Here is an 18,028-nt window from a genome sequence, read left to right as displayed (position 1 = left end):
CCCTAACTGGATGACTAATTCTGAAGGTCAAACATTAACATCCAACAGCACATTGACATTCAAAGGATGGAATCAGTGCTTCCAGTAAATGAACTGAGAAGCCAACCTGGTCAAAAAGCAGGAACTTGTGCTTGGGGGAGGAAAAAAAAATAAAAAGGAAAAACCAAAAACAAATCCAAAAAAACCCTAGTGCAATTAAAAGGGCTAATGTTAAAACAGTTTAGTTTAGCATGGCTCCACTAATTTCCCACAGGCTGATTCCAGACAACAAGCAGTTCCTGCCCCATTTGCCACCTTCCCTCCTAGCAAAAGAGGAGCAGGTACTTGGGGGCATCCTTCTATCCCACCTCTCTACAGCACTCCTTTCTGAGCAAACAGCCTGGCACTCAGACCCAACTTGCTCCTCTCCATCTCCAGCAGAACCAAAGCTGGTGACAATATAGGTGTGGTCCAGCATTTACATTTGTGAGTCATTGCCCTGTGACAATAACCACAGAGCACCAAGGGACTCTGAAAACACCAGTCACTGGACTGCCCAATCGTACAGCTACGGAACTGAACCAAACCTAACCCACCACTGCTCAAAACTCAAGTACAATTTCCTCCTATCCTGTGGCATCCTTCTTTGCTTTTTTTTTTTTGCACCCGCTTTGTCAATTTAGTTGTGTGAAAAGAAAGCAAATGGGTAGCTTTATCAAGTTAGCACCCTTGTTTCCTCCACTACAAACAAATAAAAGACAGCTACACAAAACTGTCCTCAAAGTTCAGTTCAGCAAGAGAACATAAAAAATAAAAAAACAAAATCAATTTTAACCGTTCTTACTATGAAAATACCTGAGCCAAAGACAGCCTGATTACAGATAGGTGGGCCAGCCATAACCCTGTCTCTGCAGTTCACAAGATCAGAGTACAAAATATTTCATACATTCTGGAAAGAGTTTCTATTATTGGAATACAGCAAAACACACTCTGAATGAAGTGTCATAAGTTACCTTGGACTTAGGACTTTCAGATTGCTCAAGAATGCATTGGTAAAGTACTTAATTCAAGCATTCCCAGTTAAAGAAAAAAAAGGAAAAGGCAAAGCGTACAGGAGAAACATAAGCAACAAACGGTAAATTAAGAGTAAACATACCTGGATCCACTGAAACGTGTTTCCTGCTCTGCGACCTTGTCTCTACAGGATGAGCAGCTGCTCTCTTCCTACTTTTAAGTTCTTGACTTTCTTCCCAAATGATATTAAGAACCAGGAACAGGCAATGTGCCAGGTAGAAACAAACAGCTGAGACCAGCACAGCAGCAGGCTACCCCAAATCACTGCCTGTGTCCCTGATGGGAGGGTCTCAGGCATCAGAAGCAGGGTACCCCCACTGGCTGCCCACAAAGTGTCCCACAGGAGATTTAGGAAGCCTGGGTAGGTTCAAAACTCTCTGTATCACCAGAGTTACACGATTAAAAGTAAGACCATGAAGAAATGAGGTGGGTTTTCTTCCTCAGCTGAAATTAAACACACAGACACTGGCTGGCAAAGGGCGTTTTCCAAGTACTGCCTTAGGGGTGGGTGAAAGGTAGTCAAGGTAAAAGTCAACACGACCTTTAAATCAGCTGTGAAGAAATTCTTGATCTCAAAGTCATCTTTGTCACTGTCAAGGACTCAGCAAGTAAAACCCAACACACAGCTCCCTAGGCATTATCTGCATATATCACAGCTGTTTATCAACATCCACTGAAACAAAAGATAAGAGTGAAAACTACTTGGGGTCTTGGGTTGAGGGATGGGACCCCGTGTCAGGCATAGGACACCTGGCCTCCATGCACCATTCTTGCAATCCTTGTTTGAGAGAGAGGGCAGCATTTGTAGTGTATTTTTCCCCTTCCCTTTTCTACAGAAGTTGTAACTCATGCTTTATCTCCCAACTCCTTATGCAGGATTTGCATTCTGCCATTAATGTAGTAACACCCCCAGACACTTGTAAGAAGAAAATGACAGCTACACACAGAGAGCCACTGCATGGACCCATGGACTCTGAGTGAGGGACAGGGCCTAACCTTGTCCCATGCTCATCCAAACTGATGTTAACACTCCTTTCAAAAGGGCTCATAGTCTTACCTCCTTCCTTCCCCAGTCCTAGTAGATCCATGGCCCATGCCTCCACATCATCTCTTAAAAAGAGCTCCTCTTCCCTCCTCCCAGGTTCACAGCTATCTTCAGTATCTATTGACAGACTTAAGTCCTACTTAAAGGTTACAACTGAAACCAGAGACTGTGTTAAGTCAATGGGGAAACATCTGAATACTATGTTAGACCAAAAGAAAAGCCCTCAGTGAAAAGGCCCTTCACATTTCTCTTCCCACTTGGTACCACTGGTAGTTGATTTGCTCTGAGCTGAAACAGAAGCTGCTCCTCCTCCAACTACAGCAACCATCACACAAGCCATGGGCACAGCTCAACAGAAGTGCAGGCATCACTTCAGGACTTCTCAGCCTCTAAAACCAGGAACTTTCTTGCCTGCTCTCACCACAGGCTGGCATTGGAGGTCCTCTCTCAATGGTTATGACAATTCAGGGTGAAATTCAGCATGAAAACCCTGTTTCATTTTAGTACAGCACTCAACCAAATGATTCTTCACTATTCAAAAACAGTTTCAATTTGCTTATGAACAATAAAAAAACAAAATTAAAAAGTCTGCATCAGATTTAAACCATATTCTTTCCTTCAATGCAAAACTCAAAAACAGTGCTCTAGCGAAGCACCTGCTTGCAAGTTTAGACAATGCCTCTAAGCCTTAACTATACTCCAAAAGTTCTAAGAAGCAACATGCTTCATAACTTTTACGGCAAAATCCAAATGCTCAGAAAAGAAAGCCTGAAGATTAAGACACTGTACTCACCGCTATAACCAATCTGAGCTGGATAGTACTTTATCAACAAAACAAAAGTGTGTAAACCTTGTAGTCTGATGTCAAGAAAATAACTTCAAATGAAGCCCAAGATCACTATGATAATTGCACTTTTATAATCTCTGAGGAATCTAATTTTGAAGGTCTACAAAGTACAGGTGATATTAATGCTTTAAATTCTCACAAAAATCTTCTTTTACAAGGCATTTCACTACTGATAAAATATAAATGCTCAAAGGGCCAAATATTTAACTATGCTGTAAACCACACACTAATTTTATTACATACTTAAACAAATGACAAATCAAAGTCATTAAAATCCTCAAATAGCAAGCAACACATTCTTTCATAGTTAATAATGCATTCTTTCAAGGCTCCACCTCAAAAAAAAAATATTTAAGACACAATCAGGAAGTAGTGACACTCCAGATGCTGCTTTACCTCTTCCCTAAATGACAAATAACTTAGCATACCACAAAGAGGTGTCACCTTGTTTATGAGTTAACTATTGTATGAAGTTCAACACTGAATTTTCTAAGGGTGTTAACCAAGAAGTCTTCTATTTATCAAGAAATCGGTCACCCTGTTTCTGTGCAACAGCTACCCATTGCATTATAGTTTTACAACAGTGAAAACACTAAATCACTGCATATTTCAATGCAAAAAAAGGTAGCTTCTAGAAGGTAAACATCTAGACAGTTACTGCACCCTTTTCAAAGCCCCTAGGACTAAAGTCAGTTTTATTATACTGTGATACCACAAATAGTAAGGACTTTTAAAAGGTACACTTGGCTACGTAGTGTCATTTTTTGAGAATGCAACTTGAAAGACTAAAGGAAAAAAGTAAATCCAAATTTACAAAGCACACCAGAAAACAGGGAGAATTCCTAGTGACATGAACGCTACTTGCAGTACTATTTTTTCCAGTCTGCTTTGAAAAATCTCAACATATAAATTTTGAAACACTGTTTCAGTGGTAATGATAACTGAGCACATAAAATCACTAACATACATTATGCCAGAACCCCAGAGCATTTCAACTGCACCTATACAATCCCTACCAAATTTGTCAAAAGGGTTTTCTACAGAGATTTTTGTCAGCTTCAGAAGCTGTATATGATTCAATACCATTCTTATGGTTTCCTATGTACTCTACAAAGTTTATCTCACCTGTTCTATGAAAGCCACATGGTCATGTTCTGTTACTTCAACAGCAAACATATCCCCTAACACCTGAGCATGGAACAATTCAGAACACCAATGGACAGGCTGTGCCTATCCTGAATGTAATAGAAAATCAGACAAGACACACATCCCAAAGCTTAGCTTTGCTTTGCCAAGCCTCCCAGGTCTTACATACCAAAACAGGAGACTAAGGGCTGGTTAAAAACACCTGGGAAGTGAGCTCACCTGTGCAATTTTGAGGTAAAGCCCAGAGCAGACAGCAGTTGTTCAAAGCAAAGCTGGAGCATCAGGATAGTGACAGATATCTGGAACTCCTCCCACTTACAATCACCTACGGCAGCAGACCAAATCTCTAATGTAAATTATAAACAGCACCTGAAAGCTTTTGCTTGTTCAATACTGAGCATCTCTTTGCCAGCAAAGAGTGGAAATAAGCCCAGAGAAGAGAAAGCAGGGAAAGCGATTTCCCATGCACACACACAGAGCACTGAAAAGTAGAGAAAGGAGAGAATAACTGGGGGAGGGGAGCAGGGAAAGGGGACTGTGGCTTACAGCTGCTTGATTAATTGTATACTGCTTGATTAATTGTATTTTCCATATTGATAATGAATTTTAAAAGCATGCTTAACTGAAAATTTGTAAGTGATGGGGGAAAAAAATACATCCATATGAGAAGGGCAGTGTCACTCTAATCGCCTTCAGTGACAGAACAGAGGAAGATTTCTTTTACTTTTTATTTTTTTCCAGATAACACAATCCAGGAAGCAATGAACTAGTTTAAAGTGAGACACTGCTTTCCTAAATGGTCACCTGGTAGAAAGGCTTTTTCCCCTCCCATTTTGTTTTGTAGAAGGCAAGTAACAATAACAAATAAGAAGAAGGAGTTCAGGACTGAATTTCTTTGGGTGTTCTCTTCTCTGAACATGAGTGAGAAGCATGACAAACAATGCAGCAGCTGTAGAAGAAACATTCTACTTTTTTTTTGTTAAAAAAGGCATACAGAGGAGATTTGTAAGAACAAAAAAATCCATTTACACAGGAAGGAAAAGTCAACAACTTTAAATGAGAAAAGCAATGGGACAAGAAAAATGTGCCCATCTTTGCAAACACAACCATAATAACTCTTATGTTTGACCCATTTGCTTTGACATTTTGCATCTTTCAGTAGCTAGCGCTCTGTGATTGACCACAACATAAAGCAGGTGATTTTTATGGCCTTCACTAAGAATTTTAAACAGAGGAAGACCCTTCTTTACACAAAGAGGCATAAACATGAAAACTGAAATCAGAATTATACCTTTGTAAAAACTTAAACCTTCAACTGGTGCTTGCAGTTCAATGTAATAAAACCATACAGGTGTATCAGTGCCATCCTATTACTCTTTCTTTTCATAGAGGGAATCTGTATTTCCTTATTTGCTATGAAGAGCATATTTTTTTATAGTTTATTACAGGAATCAATACTTGCAGCCAGCTGCACCTTGCTCTGAACAGGCACGTGCCAAAGTTCATGGGTTCACAAAACTCTGGGAAGCACTCAACTCTGTACTGTCTAAACTCTATATCAGATCCCTATTTACCATCAATTAAGTCTATCAAGAAAGCAGCACAGCAGCCTCCTTGTTGCCCAAAATGTTACTTAGCTACAGAAGAAAAAACATAGATGAAACACTCTGACACAAGGTACCTGCTGCATGACCTGTGTAAGAGCTATGGTACGTTAGCAAGGGCTCTAGATTAAGCTGCAGAAAAGACACCAACAGGGATGAAACTGAATGGATATTAGAGGCTTGGAAGTAAGCATGATGTCTTGCCACATACCCAGCCTCAAAGTGGCCTGTGCCACAAAATCCAGTACTGCAGGTTCGCTTTGACCTAACTGTAGAGCAACTGAGGAGTGAAATGTAAATAATGCCATCAAGAAAGTGCCTATTCTGTGACAACGTAGAGTATGATTGGGCCACATACCCCCCCCTTACTGACCAGTACCTGCACCTGAGTGAGCAATTGCAAAGAGAACACCAACAGCAAGTGGCACAATGCTGACTACAAGAAGGAGGCATTCCTCTCCTTAAAAAAAAAAACCCAACAGATAATTCCTAAGGCAGCTACCTATTTAATAAAGATGGATTGGCCACAAATACAAGAAAGCAGATGGCAGGTATAGAGGAAATGGACATGGTTTTGTATCTCTTCAAAAAACACACAGCCACCATGGCAAGCATGAACAGCACTTAAAACGTCAATATTTAGCTGGTTGTTGCAGATTTCAGTAAGGTGGCAGTCTGCAAGTGGCCTTTCTGCACTTGCAAAAGTCATCCCACTAAGAAGCAAATTTCATATGGCCCAGTGAAATTTCACATGGTACAACTTCATCACAGTAATGGGTGACTATAGAAGAGATGAATAAACTACCTCCAAGTAAATAAATTTGGTAATTAAGTATCCAAAATGTACTTAATTTTGGATGTTTATTTTGGGAAGCAAATGTAACCTTTAGCTCATTGCTACTGCACCACAGATACCATTTGGTTACACAACTATAGGGTGCTTTTAGGGAATACCGTTTGTAAATAAATAGCACAGAGCAGCCTTTTTAACTTTTCCCTCTAAACAAATCTCTCCTGATGCAGCAGGTAACAGTAAGAAGTTCTGCCTGCCTTACAGCTGGCTGTATTGAACCTCACTTACTGTAAGGAATTCCACAAAAAAAGTAAACTCTCCATTTATAACCTGGGCTGCATTAAGAATAAATCTTGCAAGTAAAGACACTGGCAACAATATATCATGGAAAACATTTCCATAGCTTTGAATTTGCTATACATCAACAGATCTTTCATACAGAATTTCTAAATAAATAAAGGAAAGAAATGTCAATCCCCAAACAATAGCAAAGATTATTTCAGCTTCTGCTATAATAGCTACAATATAAACTGAGGAACTGTAGTAATGCCAACACAGGATTACCTACTGAGATGTACTACATGAGAATTGTGTTGCTAGCAATTTTAAAACGTTTGGCTATCTACCGCATCCTCATTGGCTCACCCATTACAGTTTCAGACCTCCATCAACAATTGCAGCAACTAACAGAAATTACAAAACTCTTCAGTCAGCACTGTTTCCTTACCTCATTCCCATCTCTGCATTTCCAGGACAAAATATTTGCATATGCCTGATAAAAATTAAGCCAGATACTAAAATGTTATTCTCAGCTATTAATGAAAATACAAATCAGAAAACAACCTTAAAATATTACACATGATGCTGCTTATGCTATGAATTTATCTGAGTGATACAAACACTAAGCCTCTCTTCAGTCACAGATATTCACAAAATATATTATTCCTCTAGTTTCCAGAACCTAAAGATATAGAGTACCCAAACACCAATCAGCTTTTCTGCTTAAAGCATACCAGGGTGCCAAAAAGCTGATATTTTAAACCAGCTGTAAGCCAAAGGAAAAGAACCTGGGTTTAGAAATTAATCATTTCATTCTTAACGACCAGTAGTCTAGACAAGGTATTGAGAATGTCATTCATAATCCTCTTAGATATTGATTCTGCCTCTTCAAATACCCGCTCAGCAGTGGGCTTGGTGTACCCTGCCTGTTCATACTGATCTTGGAAAAGGATTCAAGAGTCACGCAGGCCAAGGCTGTGCAGACACCCTTGACATTCTTCATGGAAATGTCGCACTGCACAGCTCCTCCTAATGCGTGAAGCCTGTCCCTTTTAGTGTGCTCTCCATGTTCACCTCCATTTCTCTGTGTGGGAAGGGAAAGAAGAGTTTTCCTCTTTCCTCTCCTGCCAAATCCCCCCATTCACACCAAACTTGTGAAGCCTGAAAAGTGGATATCAGAACACAGCATTTTTCAGAGGTCTGAGTGCTCCCAGTAAAGAGGGACACATTTTCTGTGGGTCTGCAGAGTCAGGCTTTTCATATGCTCACTGGTGTGCAGCTTTTCTTGCTCGTTAGGTTAAACAGTGAAGGACCAAATACTCTGTATCTGCAGCTAATTTACAGATACTGCATGTTTATAATCCAAAGTCCCAAGTGGGCGTTCAAATGAGTGACAGATCTTAATAAGTATTTTAACTCTATCAAGTATTTTAAAGGAAGATAAACGAGATAGTGCCAGCTATTAAGCAATGAGACTTCCCTGCTAAGTTCCCTGATTAAACACATGCAGGAAAAACAATGCACTCTACAGGGGAAAAAAAAAGAGCATGTATTGACTTCTTCTGTCAGCCATATTTTCTTAACATAAGCCAACACCAATCAACCTCTTCATTCAAAGCGCAATTCTCACCATCTCCATGTGGAACATGTTAATGATTCTCCATTAAAAAAAAAAGGAAAAAAACCACCCACAGAAAACATCTGTGTTTATCAGGTACAAAGCAGTAACAGGCTTCGATATACACAGCGCTGCTTTCTATATGCTACAGAAAGGGTAAGATGTTCTTCTCTTACCACATAGCAACTTCATTTCAAAGACACTGTAGTAGCTTCAACTGACACAAAATGCAAGCTCACAAAGCCAGTCGAGGTGTCCTGGTTTGTTAGGATCTGGTCAGTTTGGTTGTTGTTTTTTTCTTCTCTTCTCTATACTTCTGCCAGCACTGAATTTAGTGTTAATTAAAGTGCTGGCTTGGCGCAGCACTAGAAATACAGCACCGATACAGCTGCACCGTTGAGCAGCAATGCTTGCAGACTGCAACAGCAAATGTGAGATGGAGAAGCTTATAGCAGGGAAATACGGGTGGACTTCCCCCACTCCACTGGGTCTCTTGCTGCTGCAGGCAATCTGGGCTGCCAAGACAATGTGTATCTGACCACCAGCAAAGGGTAACCTCTGTGGTTGAAGAGTACAATGAGCCTAGAAATAAAATATGGCCCTCCTACTACAAAAATCAGAGTTTGCAAAGGAGGCTGTACCACTATTCTGATCCTCCAAGGACAGTTTTCATTCCTGAAGTGGAATGATGTAATGAAAATGACATACTTGGTTAAACATGCAGTACTCTGATGAATAAGCTTCTAGTGGTAGGAAATGCTTTTCCACAGAGCTATACGCACATCCCAGCACAAGCCAAGTCCTCCCACAAAAGTCTTGGTGAGGAGAAGGAAAACAGGAGCTGTTACCTGTGGATTAAGGCCAACAGATTGCAGGCCATGAATCAACTGATCTTCATATTCAGTACACAATTTATGGAGAACATTACGGACCAAAGTTTCACATGAAATTATAAGAACAACTAATGCAGTCAGCAAATGACCGTTTTTGTTCTCAAAAGTTGTCTTACATGCAGCCTGCAAAACAGCCTCAGCAGATGTTACCTTCCACCTCATATGAAAGCAATGTGAGGCTATTACAAATGAAAGTAAGAAATTATACCTGTGTATACTGGGGGGGAGGGGGGGGGAAGGGTGGGAAACAATGTTGTCTCCTTTTGCTGATTTGAATAAGCTATGTCATTTCCTCTTCAGCTCATCCTCTGAAGAGTATTAATGTGACCTGGTACTACAACCAAAAACAATGTAAAGATCTGGTGATGAGGTTCCTCAAAAGGTCAGGATTAAAAAGGAAGCAGCAAGCACTGCATATAGTTTCTACAAAGCTTACTGAAGGTCATCTCCTAATAGCACTGCATATAGTTTCTACAAAGCGTACTGCAGGTCATCTCCTAATGTCAGTCTACATCTGAACACCTACCTGCACGTCAGTGCGTAAGTACTGCTTGTAGCCACTTTGCTCTCCTCTCAAAGCTAAAATCATGGCTCTATAAATGAAACTGCAAGAGTATCCCAGAGCCCATCCAAGCACACTTTGGTGGGGTTCTTATCCCTTTCTTTTTAGCAAACAGCACCCAGATACTGCTCTGGTGTAATCAGCTCTCCTGACAATGTGATACTCACACTTTAAAGAGCCCACTGACAGATGGATTTAATTTAAACTATGACTATGAACAGCTGCTGCTGATCACTGCCTTGTAAAGCGAGCTCATTCATCACAAAATATTTCAAAAGGCTGAACTTAATGGAACAAATGAATATGAAGAAGTACAGGAGGTGCAGGGTTAGCCCTGGAGAATGTGTCAGATGTAAAAAGCACAGTTACGGTACTGCTATTAATTTATTCCTGTAAATGCTGGCTCCACTCTATTAGCAGCATTCTCCAGATTCTCAAAAATCCAGGAGGGGAGCCTGAATGAGAAGACGTAATTAAATACTCCTTAGTGAAGGTGGTTTTAAGTAAGTGAGCCTCTGAATGGACCTGACAGCAAGTTCAAATTGTGCTGGGGAAATCTTCAAGATGACAAGCCCTGAAAAGAAAAATGCTGGAGGGAGAGGAGGTTATTTCCCCAGGTGCTCTAACACAGCAAGAAGTCCCATCAGACATGCAAGGGGGCCAGGCACTCTGCCTTCACACCTTCTCTTTAAGTACTGGGAGAGGCTTTACTGATTTTAAAACGTTTTCATCTTCCTCTTTGATCCTTCTATGGCTGCAGTCAAGAGCAAAGCAACCTTCAAAGCACAAATGAAACCACCAATTACAATGGTCTCTGAAGAGATGGGGAGCTGACACACAACTGAGTAATTCACACTTTTTTGTTTGTTTGTTTTTTAAAGTTCAGGAATTACACAGAAAAAGCAGATATTTCAAACTTCACTGTATTTGTCATGGCCACTAGCTCATCTCTGAATGACTCAGTTTTCCCCAGAGTGCTTCCTACAAACTATGAAGGGTCAGCTTCACAGACACAGGGAACAAGGGTAATAGGTGGAGAAGAGAATTCTCCGTGAGCTGCCTCATGTGGTAATTCACTCTTGCCAACACTTGCTAGGGCTCTCTAACAAGGGGGGAGAACAAAGTTTCCAAGACTTTCTTGAAGGCACTTCTTTATCTAGAAGTGATATTTATTCAGACAACCATAACATCCAACTATAATTGTACCAGTGCAACTTCATGAAAAAAGCATGCAAACCTCATGTAGAATATTCATGTGTATATTCTAATTTTCACACGCTTTCTTATCGATATATAATTATGACATCAGATCTTCCTATCTTAGTATGAAAAACAGTCATCTATTTTGAGATGTAGTAAATTTAATAATAGTTTGTTTATTGATAAATGGAGAATAAAAAGAAACAATAAGAAGCCACACAGGGTCTCCCAGGTTTTTTTCTCAGTGTAGCAAATGTAATCATCACAGTGGTAGGAAAAAAAGGAAAAAAAAGAAAGGTCACTCAGATAATAGCATTTCACAGAATCCCAGAATCCCAAGGGTTGGAAAGGACCTCAAAAGATCATCTGGTCCAAGCCCCCTGCAAGAGCACGGTAACCTAGAGTACATCACACAGGAACTTGTCCAGGCAGACCTTGAATATCCCCAACATAGGAGACTCCACAACCCCCCTGGACAACCTGTTCCAGTGCTCTGTCACTCTCACAGTAAAGAAGTTTTTCCTGATGTTCACATGGAACCTTCTATGCTCCAGTTTACACCCACTGCCCCTTGTCCTATCATTGGATATCACTGAAAAAAACCTAGCTCCATCATCCTGGCACCCACCCGTTACATATTTGTAAACATTTATGAGGTCACCCCTCAGTCTCCTCCAAGATAAAGAGACCCAGCTCCCTCAGCCTCTCCTCATAAGGGAGGTGTTCCACTCCCTTAATCATCTTTGTGGCTCTGCGCTGGACTCTTTCAAGCAGTTCCCTGTCCTTCTTGAACTGAGGGGCCCAGAAGTGGACACAATATTCCAGATGCGGCCTAACCAAGGCAGAATAGAGGGGGAGGAGAACCTCTCTTGACCTACTAACCACCCCCCTTCTAATACACCCTAGGATGCCACTGGCCTTCTTGGCCACAAAGGCACATTGCTGGCTCATGGTCATCCTCCTATCCACCAGGACCCCCAGGTCCCTTTCCCCTTCACTACTTTCCAGCAGGTCAGTCCCCAACCTGTACTGGTACATGGGGTTGTTCTTCCCCAGATGCAAGACTCTACACTTGCCCTTGTTGAATTTCATCAAGTTTCTCCCCGCCCAACTCTCCAGCCTGTCCAGGTCTCGCTGAATGGCAGCACAGCCTTCTGGTGTGTCAGCCACTCCTCCCAGTTTAGTGTCATCAGCAAACTTGCTGAGGGTACACTCAGTTCCCTCATCCAGGTCGTTGATGAAAATATTAAACAGCACTGGTCCCAGCACCGACCCCTGAGGCACTCCACTAGTCACAGACCTCCAGCTAGATTCTGCCCATTGACCACAACTCTCTGCCTTCTTCCCTTCAACCAGCTCTTGATCCACCTCACTACCTGATCATCAAGCCCACACTTCCTTAGCTTATCTATGAGGATGCTGTGGGAGACAGTATCAAATGCCCTACTGAAATCAAGAAAAACCACATCTCCTGCTCTACCATCATCCATCCACCTAGTTACTTCCTCATAGAAGGCTATAAGGTTGGTCAAACATGACTTCCCTCTTTCCTTCTGCAGAATACCTTTTTCAGTCGACATCTCTACCTACTCCACCCCAGGAAACAAGACAAAGCTCAGGTGTCATAACCTTCTGCAAATAAAGCGTATGAGCTACTTTGCATTTCCCCTTCCCTGCAATGGAAAAAAGGTACTGCTTTGCCACCACCCAGTCTCCTGCTCCCTGGTATGAAAGCAATGTGAGGCAGCAATTAGTGGATTAACATCACATTAATAACTAGCTGTAAGACAACAGTTTTGCTGTTTAACTTATTTTGGGGAGCAGCCGACCATTGCCAGGATATGTGCTCTGATGCGGGAGTGAAAAGCAGCAGTGTTTCGGATGCAGGAACCAAGGCACGTGCGCACTATTGCTCACACACCCTCAGCAAAGGTTATTCATCACCACAGCAACCTCTCAAAACAAAGGTGGAAGCCAATTCAAACGGCCCTGATGACAGAGGATGAAGGGTGCTCTCTGCATACACCTTACAGGGGGCTTGTTTGCTTGGGTTTGGTTTTCTGTCACTGGATGTCATTTACTGATCTGATTTTCAGCAGCCAGCATGCAGAGAATATCCGTACTTATACATTAAACGTAAAATTCTTCTATAAGCCCAGCTAAAAGGGCAGAGAAGAAAGGACTGATATACAGCTCCTTCTTGCCACGTGGCTGAGGAAATGCCATACTCTTACACATACCCACATACCTTCCTTGCAGGTTCCCCTATGTACCAGTAATAGCTGCTGTAAAATAAACATCCCACCTAAACCCAAGAAATAGCCCAACCTATCTAACTACCATTTCTTCCTCCTTCTCCCCTCATCACTCTTTTTCTTCACATTCTCTTTCATACTGTGGGAGCTTAACGATATTAGGTACAGTAAGACAATAAAACAACTGTAAACTCAGCACAAAAAAAAAGCAGAATGTCTCTTCTCTCCCCAAATCCGGAAAAAGCAAACCCCAAAGCTTCCCCAGGTGATGGGAAGAAGGAGATTATGATCATTTCTAAACCTTTTCAACTACAAGTCAGAAGGAAAAACCGCTATCTGTAATGACAAGCTGTCAACACTTGTCGAGCATCGTGGCTCTCATTTGTGACACTGATCCTTTGCCTGCAGAGCAGGGCACGTGGGCATCAGCAGCCACACTGCATGCAATGACAAAACTCAAAAAGCCCACATTTTTCTATTTCTTCAAAAGCAAACCTCCCACCTGAGCAGCCAGGTCTTGATGCAAGAATGCCTTCCCTATCTTCAGGATTTAAAGGATAGGGTAAACATATGTTCTGAAATACAGGATTAAAGGTTCCTAGGAATTTCATTTTGTAAATCAAAAACACAGGTGACCAGAGCAGATAGCACAAAGCCTCAAAAGTTAAGTTCATTTACAATCAACAAGAAGTTAAATTTTGCTGTAATGAAACTACCAGAAATACCCATTTAGCTTCAGTGATTCCATGGATCTAAGCAAAATGTATGCCAACACAAGAGTGGTTTGATTTATACCCACTACTTAAGCTAACGTTATTCTTAAGTTTCAAAATAATCCCTGATAGCTGACCATTAACCATTCGCAGGCTTATGATGGCCTTCAATTTCTGTCAGTGTGCTTCAGCATCTCAGCAACATAAACCAACAGCTGGGGCAGGAGGTTCACCTACCCCATTCTGCAATATTTGTAATAGCCAATCACTTTGGTTTAATGCTGCTCTGACACCAAAAGACGCCTATAATTAAGAAAAAAATCAGAAATGGAAAAAAAAAGGAGAGAGAAAATTCAGGTTACAGATAAAAATTCAAACTGCACTTTCAAAAGAGCACACTGCACTTGCAGCTAGCAAGAGGCAATAAAGTGGGATTGAAAGCAAAGTGCTAAATGCTATCTAACCCCACGAGCAGGACACTCTTCATGAACACTGAACTTTAAGCTCTGTGCTCTATTACTACAGTGCTCTCAGAAACAGAAAAAAACAAACCTTCATTTGAGCTCACATATATTAAGTACAGCCATAGGCAAAGCCATCAAACTGGATGTTCTCATAGCACAAGGTGATGTACGTCATGGTGTAATCAGTACTTGATGTGATAAGCAGGCATTGGATGACTCAATCTTTATTTGTGCAGTGAATGCACCTCCCTGATGATCCTGGGTTTCGAAGGCAGTCTTTTCACTTGGAAATGCTTTCCCACCCACACTACACAGCAGCAAAGGTTTTTACCTTTTCCTTGTGAGTCAGACTGGGACCACAGATATGACAGACAGCAGCTAGTCTTAAATTTGGGACCTTCCTGACCAAGACACAGACATGATTCCACTGTAAGAGAATAATCTTTATCTACAGTAAATTATTAGGCTTATAGAAAATCTGTGGTCTCTTAACTTCCCACAACTGAAAACTTAGTGGAAAAAAAAGTGCACCTACCCAAGTGGTAACGATTTTGAATAAGAAACATTGCTCTGGTTACTCATTTGCTTTCTCCATTTCTGTACACTGAGAAAATAAATTGCAACGATTTTAAAACCTTTCTTCCCCAAAGCTGCTGAAGTTAGCACTAAAGTCGATACATAATTTAAGCACTGGGGTTTCAGAGTTCTTGAGCAGTATACAGGGATTGCGTCTACCTTCAGTGGTTCCCAAGATAGCAGCTGGCATGCCTGAACTGAAGCAGGAAAAGCAGCAGTAATGAGAATGAGGAGAACTTAAGGACAGGTATCTTCCAACTTACAAAAATACCATGGATACTTGACAATAGAACCAAATTTGTTTTTCCAAACTTTCCATTAATTAAAACCTACTTGGTTTAGCTTGGTTTAATACACTAGAGGACCTTGAAATAATGTTCCTTGTTCTGCCTTTGCCTCCTCCAGCATAAAGCCAGACTTTAGACCTGAGTAATTTTCCAACTCTGCTGCTATTAAGTTAAACGTAAAACTCAGTATGGCACTGACCTCCAGGCATTTCTCCAAATATTCCAATGAGCACTCTTAACAACATGGTAAGAACCTGAAAGAGTCAGACCAGAGCCCAGGAAGTGTAGTGCCCATTCCACAGTCACCCCTACAGGGGACTCCTACCTTCTTAAGAAGAGAACTTAAAGTGGTTTTGCTTAAAGCACCAAACTTCAACTCTGATATTCACAGGAAGATTCAGTATGTGATGCTAAACTATATCTATGCTTTAATGGGACTCTATCCATGTACAGATAGGCTACTTCACCCAGATTTCACAAAGATGTTTAAATGATTAACAACAGCTAAGAGCACATATGTTGCTTTTAACAACGAACGTGTGCTTTCCAGACCAGGCTACAGCTCATCAATAATTCCTTGGTGCAACACTCCCAGGAAGACAGCAGTCAGGCCAGCATGACAGAGACTTAAATAAAGCAGGGTGTTACAAGGTGCAAGGCAGCACTCCACACATATGCTGTCAAAGAATCACAGCATTTCAGCTGCTGGAAGAAGCAGATTGCCATTGTTCTAACAAGGAAAAAAAAAAAATCACAGATGGAAGAAACTGACTGGAAACCACCTTCAAAATAAGAAAAAAAAAATCAATAGCTATTATCTTTTGCAGAGAGGGTATGTCTGATATTTAACTGAAGACAGGACCATGCTTCAGAGTTCAAAACAAGCACACTCTTTACAAAGCATCTTCAAGAGGAAGCTCGGGATGAAGTTTGTGCACAGCCACCCAGAGATTTAAACAGGAAGGAAAACAGAAGAAAACCATGCACTTACATAACAGGCTTTGGGGAGTTTCATTTTCTATTCAGCTGGAAAGGGAGTGAACAAGCATGCGCGCACACACACACACACACACACACATTTTTAATCATCCTCATGCTGAGAGCAGCCAGTCACTACTTCTGTTATCAGAGCCCCACAGCTTGTATTTCCAGGCTATGAAGCACTAAGTCAAAGGTTATAAAACCTCCTCTGATTAAAAAAAGCATGGCTGATACTGTCTAGTACAACACACCAATTGCTATGGATTTGAAGTTTGGTCTCACCAGGAAGTTACTCATTCACAAGAGGGAGGGGAAAAAATAATCCATAAATATACAAACAAATAGCAAGGATTTCCTAAGATTAGCTGGTAACCTGGACTGCTCTCATTTTTAATAAGCTTGTCAGTTACCCTATGGGAAAAACGAGCAAGGCAGGTGAACCTTTGCATCCAGAAACTTACAGTTTGCGAAAAGGTGCCAGTTGTTACAGAGAGAGAGAACCTGCACTTATGTACAACTCACCAGTAACTGCTTGTGTAAATGCCACGTGCCTGGGATTAAAACCCTGGGTAGATGCTGTCCCTGCCACTGCTTGATTCAGATCAAATGGCTGGCATCTCTCCAGTCACTCAGAAGGCAGTTGCCCAACAGGACAAATTACTGAAAAAAAATAGAAAAGAAACAGGTTCAGCTTTGTATAATGTGCAGTGGAATTGCAATCAGCTAGCTGCTGACTTCTTAAAATGAGATTTCCCTTATTGTATGAGAGTGAGAAGTACATTTCTGATTCGAGCCCATCTCCTACTGTCCAACATGAACTTTCTAAATACCAGTAATACAAAACAAGAACTCCTCTAACAAGCTAACAAGAATCTCATAGTCAGCATACCTGGACAACCTCCACCCTAAACCCTGCTTTCAAGTACAGGCTTCAGGGTTGGGTGAGGAGTTTACAAAACCATGGACCTGACAGGACCACCAGAACTGAGAAGGCTGCAAACCCAAAGGGAATGAGAGTGTTAACACATCTGAAACACATTTTGCAAAAGCCTGGTCACGCATAAGGTTGGAGGTATTGGTGAGAGTGGAGCCCCTTCCTCACCTCACTGGGGCTGGAGCCCATAGGGTTCTTGGGGAGACGGATGCAGGAAAGGAAGAGTAAGGTGAAAACCAAGAGGAGAGGCAGACGAAGGAGACAGCAAATGCTGTCATTTTTAGATTTATTTATTTATTCATTTATTTATTGGTCAGAGCTAAAGTAATCTCGATTTTCCCATTTTCTCCTCAAATTTTTTGCCACCTCTCAATTTTGAATCTGACAACATTAAGAGTTCGGACAAGCTTAGTTCTTTTCTACTTCATTTCTTTAGTTATATCCAACAATTTGTTCTAACCTGGATGTACCTACAAGTCACTCCCCGCTTCCTAGCTGCACCATCCAAAGTCCTGACCAGTCCTTCAAATTTTGCCAAACCTGTCCTGTTTACAACTGATTTTTTTCATAAGTTACTCTTTAGGACATCACTTTGACATTAATCCAATTCAGTGACTTTTACAAGAGGTTCCATTCCCCCTCCTTTACAGGGCCAACCCTGCAGTGATGTTTTCCATTTTATGACAAGTCCAGTAAAAAATAATTAAAAAGTACAGATTGATTTGATATAGCAACAAAACTAGGAAGAAGCAGTAACAAGTCAAACAGTAACAGGGCA

General features: G+C 41.2%; 1 protein-coding gene across 5 annotated transcripts in view; it reads right to left on the bottom strand.

Moving 5' to 3' along the window:
* The window catches only part of EPS8 (EGFR pathway substrate 8, signaling adaptor), a 139,865-nt gene that overhangs the window by 88,004 nt on the left and 33,833 nt on the right, over nt 1-18,028 (bottom strand). For 3 of the 5 annotated variants that reach the window (XM_061363915.1, XM_061363921.1, XM_061363916.1), the window contains exon 2: nt 16,839-16,976. The gene's annotated coding sequence lies outside the window, so the exon portion shown is untranslated. Of the gene's footprint in view, nt 1-9,804; nt 9,899-16,326; nt 16,380-16,838; nt 16,977-18,028 lie in introns of those variants that run through there. The other 2 variants (XM_061363918.1, XM_061363917.1) reach the window with 2 other exon arrangements.

The sequence above is a fragment of the Neopsephotus bourkii genome, unplaced genomic scaffold, assembly GCF_033783945.1.
Source record: "Neopsephotus bourkii isolate Nb327-2 ecotype Australia unplaced genomic scaffold, CSIRO-AGI_Nbou_v1 NB_1183, whole genome shotgun sequence".
NCBI classification, from domain to species: Eukaryota; Metazoa; Chordata; class Aves; order Psittaciformes; family Psittacidae; genus Neopsephotus; species Neopsephotus bourkii.
This window is presented reverse-complemented; position numbering and strand designations above follow the sequence as displayed.